Below are 9,166 nucleotides of genomic sequence, written 5' to 3' on the forward strand. Positions count from 1 at the left end.
ATTATATAATAGATAGATAGATTTGCATCTGATCAAACGAGGACATATACATGATATCCCCCTTAACAGGGTATCCTCCTCTTTTGTTGCCTTATGCATGTAATGTTGTTTTCCAGCTTGAGGGCGTGATCCAGACTCATGGGCGGTCATGAAAACTATCTGGAACAACACTTTCCAGTGTTGCAGCAGTGCGGTTTCCAGTGTTGCAGTAGCACCACCGCCAAATTGTTCCAAATAGTTTTGCGGCACCACCATTCATCTTGTCAAGGCCGGCCGATCCTAACGCTACACACATGCCCCTTACCCTGTTGGCAAAGACGGCCACATAGTTGTCGTTGGTGCAGTGCACGATGAGACAGGCGTGGCTCCGACCTACTGTTTGTGGCTGCTGCTGCGGAGGCATCATTTGTCCACAACGGCTCCGAAGCTCATACAATGGATGGATGGATGGAGATTGATATTGTTGGGAGTTTTATCTACTTATTGTTTACGTAAATACTTGTGAGAAGAAAAATGATGGACATCGTGTAGTGTAGTGCATGGCATGAAACGATAGAGGTATGTATGGCAGGTCGGCATGGATTTGCAGCAAAGCATAACCCAGGGAAAAGGACATGTAAGAGCGAAGGGACACATCTTGTTTTCCTTTTACATACATACATACATACATATATGCATACATGCGTTTAATTTGGATATGTCATTCAAGCTATTAAAATTCTTGATACATCAGTTTTGCTCCGAATATATGAGTCTCTTTATTTATTCTTTGTCATGCATGCAAGTAAATCTTGTGTCAACATGGACGGGCGAACGCTGCAGCACACACTTATGCTATGATGTGTACATCCATTAACCTCAGGTTACGACTTTGTTGTGCCCAGATACGAAATGGTTCTTCCCGGATACGGTATTATGGCTCCCAGATACAACATTTTTACTACCAGATACGATACTTTTGCTCCCACCTACGTCATTGTGAGTCCCGGATACAATATTGTGTTTCCCAATCACGACATGGTAGCTCCCAGATGCGGCATGGTTGCTCCCAGATACGACATGATTATCCCCAGTTACGACATGGTTATTTCCATATACGACCTGGTAGCTCCCAGATACGGCGTTGTCATTCCCAAATATTATAGTGTTGTCATTCCTAGCCAGAACGTTGTTGCTACCAGATCTAACAATGTTGTTGGTCCCAGCTATGACATTTGGGGCATGCTTATGTTGTCGGCGATGTCTACTTCTTCCGCTACGTTTCAGATACAATGACATGTTAGTGAGATCATTGTCCGGTGAACATCTAGTAGTGTTGAGGCCCTTAGAACTCTTGGGTACCTCGCCAACCAATGTATTGTTGGAGAGATCCAAGTAGCAAAGGTGGTCAAGCCTACCAATCGATCAGGGGACAGTGCCGACCAATTGGTTACGGGACAGGTCAAGCACCTCCATTTTCTTGCATTGAGACAACCATTTCGGAACCCTGCCCCTAAGAGCAGAATCACCAAGGTCCAGAACCACGAGGCTCTTGAAGCCACCAATAAAACCATCGCCGAGTAGCTCCTCCCCGCCGAAATTCCTAGTGAGGATCAGCGTGGTGAGGTTCTGGCACCCACGCAACACGGTGATTGCCCCTGAGATGTTGTGCAAGCCGTTGTAGCCGAGGTCAAGCTCCTCCAGCCGTGCAAGGCCCGCGAGGGAGGCTCCTGGGATGGGCCCCACAAGGCCGCGCCCAGGGAGGCGCAACGCCGTGACACGGCCGGTGGCACCGTCACAGCCCACGCCATCCCACCCACAACACATGGTGCCGGACCATGCGGCGCGGAGGAGGACTCCACCCCTACTAAGGTTCCCGGCGAAGCCCTGCAGCGCGCGGAGGTCGTCAGGGTGGCACGAAGCCGCACGCGCCTCGGGCAAGAGAAGAGCCAAGAGGAGGAAGAGCAGAAGGCGGCATTTAGCCATGCGATTCATTCAGGACGAGTGAGTGATTTCCCTTCGTGGTGTACGAACTGCTTGGGTGTTGCATGGTTATTTATAGTAATATGTACGGGTTTTTTTTTTGCGGGATAACAACATGTATGTTGCTGCAAGTAGTAGCAGAGTGAGTGGCCACCGTACGCCACGTACACCAAATTTTGATTTGATTTGGTTTTGGTGCTAGAGTGATCTTTCACTTTATTTCCCATCAAGGAAAAAAAACTTACACTTTACCTGTCGACAAAGAGCACCTGGCTTGTAGTGCTCATGCTTCTTGTATTGTTTCTTTCTTTTGCATTGTTGGGATAAAATAAAATAATGCTTGTCGACACTAGCTTGTCCAACAAACTTTGTGGAAGTGCCTTTTTTTAGTTAGCCTCCTTAATGGCAACACAAGCTTGCTACTCTATATATCTACTAGCGAACCCCGCGCGGTAGCACGCCACGCCCGTTAATAGGGAGATATTTTGCGTGGATAGATGCTTTTAGAACACATGAGATGGTAGGCCTGGGGGTTCAATTAGAAGGCCACGTGGCAGAATCCTATGAGTTGAAAACTTTATCAAACGGATGATAATGTTCGGATTTGCCATCTCTTGACTGTTGAATGGGCATATCCAATGACTAATATTTGAAGCTATTGGCACACTATATAGTTGTTGGGAACGTAGTAATTTCAAAAAAATTCCTACGCACACGCAAGATCATGGTGATGGCATAGCAACGAGAGGGGGAGAGTGTTCGTCCACGTACCCTCGTAGACCGTAAGCGGAAGCGTTATGACAACGCGGTTGATGTAGTCGTACGTCTTCACGATCCGACCGATCCAAGCACCGAACGTACGGCACCTCCGAGTTCAGCACACGTTCAGCTCGATGACGATCTCCGGTCTCCGATCCAGCAAAGCTCCGGAGATGAGTTTCGTCAGCACGACGGCGTGGTGACGTTGATGATGTTCTACCGGCGCAGGGCTTCGCCTAAACTCCGCGACGATATGACCGAGGTGGAATATGGTGGAGGGGGGCACCGCACACGGCTAAGGAACGATCCGTAGATCAACTTGTGTGTCTTGGGGTGCCCCCCTGCCCCCGTATATAAAGGAGCAAGGGGGAGGGGGCCGGCCAAGGGGAGGAGGCGCGCCCAAGGGGGAGAATCCTACTCCAAGTAGGATTTCCCCCTCTTTCCTAGTCCAAGTAGGAGAGGGGAAGGAAGGGGAGGAGAAGGAGAAGGAAGGAGAGGGAGGAGAAGAAGGAAAGGGGGGCCGGCCCCCTAGTCCAATTCGGTTTGGGCTAGGGGGGCCGCGCGCCCCACCTCCTCTCTTCCACCACTTGGCCCATGAGGCCCATTGCTTCTTCCTCGTATTCCCGTAACTCCCCGGTACCCCCGAAAATACCCAAATCACTCGGAACCTTTCCGAAGTCCAAATATAGTCGTCCAATATATCGATCTTTATGTCTCGACCATTTCGAGACTCCTCGTCATGTCCCCGATCTCATCCGGGACTCCGAACTCCTTCGGTACATCAAAACTCATAAACTCATAATATAACTGTCATCGAAACCTTAAGCGTGCGGACCCTACGGGTTCGAGAACTATGTAGAAATGACCTAGAACTATTCTCGGTCAATAACCAATAGCGGAACCTGGATGCCCATATTGGCTCCTACATATTCTACGAAGATCTTTATCGGTCAAACCGCATAACAACATATGTTGTTCCCTTTGTCATCGGTATGTTACTTGTCCGAGATTCGATCGTCGGTATCCAATACCTAGTTCAATCTCATTACCGGCAAGTCTCTTTACTCGTTACGTAATGCATCATTCTGTAACTAACTCATTAGCTACATTTGCTCGCAAGGCTTATAGTGATGTGCATTACCGAGAGGGCCCAGAGATACCTCTCCGACAATCAGAGTGACAAAACCTAATCTCGAAATATGCCAACCCAACATGTACCTTTGGAGACACCTGTAGTACTCCTTTATAATCACCCAGTTACGTTGTGACGTTTGGTAGCACCCAAAGTGTTCCTCCGGTAAACGGGAGTTGCATAATCTCATAGTTACAGGAACATGTATAAGTCATGAAGAAAGCAATAGCAACATACTAAACGATCAAGTGCTAGGCTAACAGAATGGGTCATGTCAATCACATCATTCTCCTAATGATGTGATCCCGTTAATCAAATGACAACTCTTTTGTCCATGGCTAGGAAACATAGCCATCTTTGATAAACGAGCTAGTCAAGTAGAGGCATACTAGTGACACTATGTTTGTCTATGTATTCACACATGTATTATGTTTCCGGTTAATACAATTCTAGCATGAATAATAAACATTTATCATGATATAAGGAAATAAATAATAACTTTATTATTGCCTCTAGGGCATATTTCCTTCAGTCTCCCACTTGCACTAGAGTCAATAATCTAGTTCACATCGCCATGTGATTTAACACCAATATTCACATCTGTATGTGATTAGTACCCATAGTTCACATCATCATGTGATCAACACCCAAAGGGTTTACTAGAGTCAATAATCTAATTCACATTGCTATGTGATTAACATCCAAAGAGTACTAAGGTATGATCATGTTTTGCTTGTGAGAGAAGTTTAGTCAACGGGTCTGTCATATTCAGAGCCGTATGTATTTTGCAAATATTCTATGTCCACAATGCTCTGCACGGAGCTACTCTAGCTAATTGCTCCCACTTTCAATATGTATCCAGATTGAGACTTAGAGTCATCTGGATTGGTGTAAAAGATTGCATCGTTGTAACTTTTTACGACGGGCTCTTTTATCACCTCTATAATCGAGAAACATCTCCTTAGTCCTCACTAAGGATATTCTTGACCGCTGTCCAGTGATCTACTCTTAGATCAAAATTGTATTCCTTTGTCAAACTCAGAGCAAGGTATACAATAGGTCTGGTTCACAGCATAGCATACTTTATAGAACCTATGACTGAGGCATAGGGAATGACTTTTCATTCTCTTTCTATTTTCTGCCATGGTCGGGTCTTGAGTCTTACTCAACTACACACCTTTGCATCACAGGCAAGAACTCCTTCTTTGACTGTTCTATTTTGAACTATTTCAAAAATTTATCAAGGTATGTACTCATTGAAAAATCTTATCAAGCGTCTTGATCTATCTATATAGATCTTGATGCTCAATGTGTAAGCAGCTTCACCGAGGTCTTTCATTAAAAAACTTTTATTCAAGTATCCCTTTATGCTATCTAGAAATTCTATATCATTTCTGATCAACAATATGTCATCTACATATAGTATCAGAAATGCTACAGAGCTCCCACTCACTTTCTTGTAAATACAGGCTTCACCGCAAGTCTGTATAATACTATATGCTTTGATCAACTTATCAAAGCGTATATTCCAACTCTGAGATGCTTGCACCAGTCCATAGATGGATCGCTGGAGCTTGCACATTTTGTTAGTACCTTTAGGATTGACAAAACCTTCTGGTTGTATCATATACAACTCTTCTCTAGTAAATCCATTAAGGAATGTAGTTTTGACATCCATTTGCCAAATTTCATAAAATATGGCAATTGCTAACATGATTCAGACAGACTTTTAAGCTTCGATATGAGTGAGAAAATCTCATTGTATTCAACATCTTGAACTTTGCCAAAAACCTTTTTCGACAAGTCTAGCTTTGTAGATAGTAACACTGCTATCAGCGCCCGTCTTCCTCTTAAAGATCCATTTATTTAACATGGCTTGCTGATCATCGAGCAAGTCAATCAAAGTCCATACTTTTTTCTCATACATGGATCATATCTCAGATTTTATGGCCTCAAGCCATTTCGCGGAATCTGGGTTCATCATCACTTCCTCATAGTTCGTAGGTTCATCATGGTCTAGCAACATGATTTCCAGAATAGGATTACCATACCACTCTGGTGCAGACCGTACTCTGGAAGACCTACGAGGTTCTGTAGTAACTTGATCAGAAGTTTCATGATCATCATCATTAGCTTCCTCACTAATTGGTGTAGGAATCACTGGAACTGATTTCAGTGATGAACTATTTTCCAATTCAGGAGAAGGTACAATTACCTTATCAAGCTCTACTTTCCTCCCACTCACTTCTTTCGAGAGAAACTCCTTCTCTAGAAAGGATCCATTTTTAGCAACGAATATCTTGCCTTCGGATCTGTGATAGAAGGTATACCCAACAGTTTCCTTTGGGTATTCCATGAAGACGCATTTCTCCGATTTGGGTTTGAGCTTATCAGGATGAAACTTTTTCACATAAGCATCGTAGCCCCAAACTTTAAGAAACGACAGCTTAGGTTTACTGCTAAACCATAGTTCATACGGTGTCATTTCAACGGATTTAGATGGTGCCCTTTTAACGTGAATGTTGCTGTCTCTAATGCATAACCCCAAAACAATATTGGTAAATCAGTAAAAGACATCATAGATCGCACCATATCCAATAAAGTGTGGTTACGATGTTCGGACACACCATAATGTTGTGGTGTTCCAGGTGGCGTGAGCTGTGAAATTATTCCACATTGTTTTAATTGAAGACCAAACTCGTAACTCAAATATTCGTCTCCGCGATCAGATCGCAAAAACTTTTATTTTCTTGTTACGATGATTTTTCCACTTCACTCTGAAATTCTTTGAACCTTTCAACTATTTCAGACTTATGTTTCATCAAGTAGATATACCCATATCTGCTCAAATCATCTTGTGAAGGTCAGAAAATAACGATACACGCCGCGAGCCTTAACACTTATCGGATCGCATACATCGGTATGTATTATTTCCAATAAGTCAGTAGCTCGTTCCATTGTTCCGGAGAACGGAGTTTTAGTCATCTTGCCCTAAAGGCACGGTTCGCAAGCATAAAATGATTCATAACCAAGTGATTCCGAAAATCCATCTTTATGGAGTTTCTTCATGCGCTTTATACCGATATGACCCAAACGGCAGTGCCACAAACAAGTTGCACTATCATTATTAACTTTGCATCTTTTGGCATCAATATTATGAATATGTGTATCACTACGATCGATATCCAATAAACTATTTTCATTGGGTGTATTACCATCGAAGGTTTTATTCATCTAAACAGAACAACAATTATTCTCTGACTTTAAATGAATAACCGTTTTGCAATAAACATGATCTAATCATATTCATGCTCAACGCAAACGCCAAATAACATTTATTTAGGTTTAACACTAATCCCGAAAGTATAGGGAGTGTGCGATGATGATCATATCAATCTTGGAACTACTTCCAACACTCATCGTCACTTCCCCTTCAACTAGTCTCTGTTTATTCTGTAACTCCTGTTTCGAGTTACTAATCTTAGCAACCGAACAAGTATCAAATACTCAGGGGTTACTATAAACACTAGTAAGGCACACATCAATAACCTGTATATCAAATATACCCTTGTTCACTTTGCCATCCTTCTTATCCACCAAATATTCAGGGCATTACCGCTTCCAGTGACCATTTCCTTTGCAGTGTAAGCACTCAGTTTTAGGCTTTGGTCCAGCTTTGGTCTTCTTCACAGGAGTGACAACTTGTTTGCCATTCTACTTGAAGTTTCCCTTTCTTTTCCTTTGCCCTTTTCTTGAAACTAGTGGTCTTGTCAATCATCAACACTTGATGCTCTTTCTTGATTTCTACCTTCGTCGATTTCAACATCACGAAGAGCTTGGGAATCACTTGCGTCATCCCTTGCATATTATAGTTCATCATGAAGTTCTACTAACTTGGTGATGGTGACTAGAGAATTCTGTCAATCACTATTTTATCTGGAAGATTAACTCCCACTTGATTCAAGCGATTGTAGTACCCAGACAATCTGAGCACATGCTCACTAGTTGAGCGATTCTCCTCCATCTTTTAGCTATAGAACTTGTTGGAGAATTCATATCTCTCAACTCGGGTATTTGCTTGAAATATTAACTTCAATTCCTGGAACATCTCATATGGTCCATGATGTTCAAAAAATCTTTGAAGTCCCGATTCTAAACCATTAAGCATGGTGCACTAAACTATCAAGTAGTCATCATATTGAGCTAGTCAAACGTTCATAACGTCTGCATCTGCTCCTGCAATAGGTTTGTCACCTAGCGGTGCATTAAGGACATAATTTTTCTGTGCAGCAATGAGGATAAACCTCAGATCACGGATCCAATCCGCATCATTGCTACTAACATCTTTCAACACAGTATTCTCTAGCAACATATCAAAATAAACATATGAAAGCAACAACGCAAGCTATTAATCTACAACATAATTTGCAAAATACTACCAGGACTAAGTTCATGATAAATTTAAGTTCAATTAATCATATTACTTAAGAACTCCCACTTAGATAGACATCTCTCTAGTCATCTAAGTGATCACGTGATCCAAATCAACTAAACCATGTCCGATCATCACGTGAGATGGAGTAGTTTCAATGGTGAACATCACTATGTTGATCATATCTACTATATGATTCACGCTCGACCTTTCGGTCTTCGTGTTCCGAGGCCATATCTATATATGCTAGGCTCGTCAAGTATGACCTGAGTATTCCGCGTGTGCAACTGTTTTGCACCCGTTGTATTTGAACGTAGAGCCTATCACACCCGATCATCACGTGGTGTCTCAGCACGAAGAACTTTCGCAACGGTGCATACTCAGGGAGAACACTTCTTGATTATTTAGTGAGAGATCATCTTAAAATGCTACCGTCAATCAAAGCAAGATAAGATGCATAAAGGATAAACATCACATGCAATCAATATAAGTGATATGATATGGCCATCATCATCTTGTGCTTGTGATCTCCATCTCCGAAGCACCGTCGTGATCACCATCGTCACCGGCGCGACACCTTGATCTCCATCGTAGCATCGTTGTCGTTACGCCATCTATTGCTTCTACGACTATCGCTACCGCTTAGTGATAAAGTAAAGCAATTACAAGGGGTTTGTATTTCATACAATAAAGCGACAACCATATGGCTCCTGCCAGTTGCCGATAACTTCGGTTACAAAACATGATCATCTCATACAATAAAATATAGCATCACGTCTTGACCACATCATATCACAACATGCCCTGCAAAAACAAGTTAGACGTCCTCTACTTTGTTGTTGCAAATTTTACGTGGCTGCTACGGGCTTAGCAAGAATCGT

At 42.8% G+C, this 9,166-nt stretch overlaps 1 pseudogene; it reads right to left on the reverse strand.

The window, feature by feature from the left end:
* Positions 1-858: 858 nt before the first annotated feature.
* LOC119306881 lies at positions 859-1,974 on the reverse strand (annotated as a pseudogene).
* Between the last annotated feature and the right edge of the window lie 7,192 nt (positions 1,975-9,166).

This window comes from Triticum dicoccoides, chromosome 5B (assembly GCF_002162155.2).
Source record: "Triticum dicoccoides isolate Atlit2015 ecotype Zavitan chromosome 5B, WEW_v2.0, whole genome shotgun sequence".
Classification (NCBI taxonomy): Eukaryota; Viridiplantae; Streptophyta; class Magnoliopsida; order Poales; family Poaceae; genus Triticum; species Triticum dicoccoides.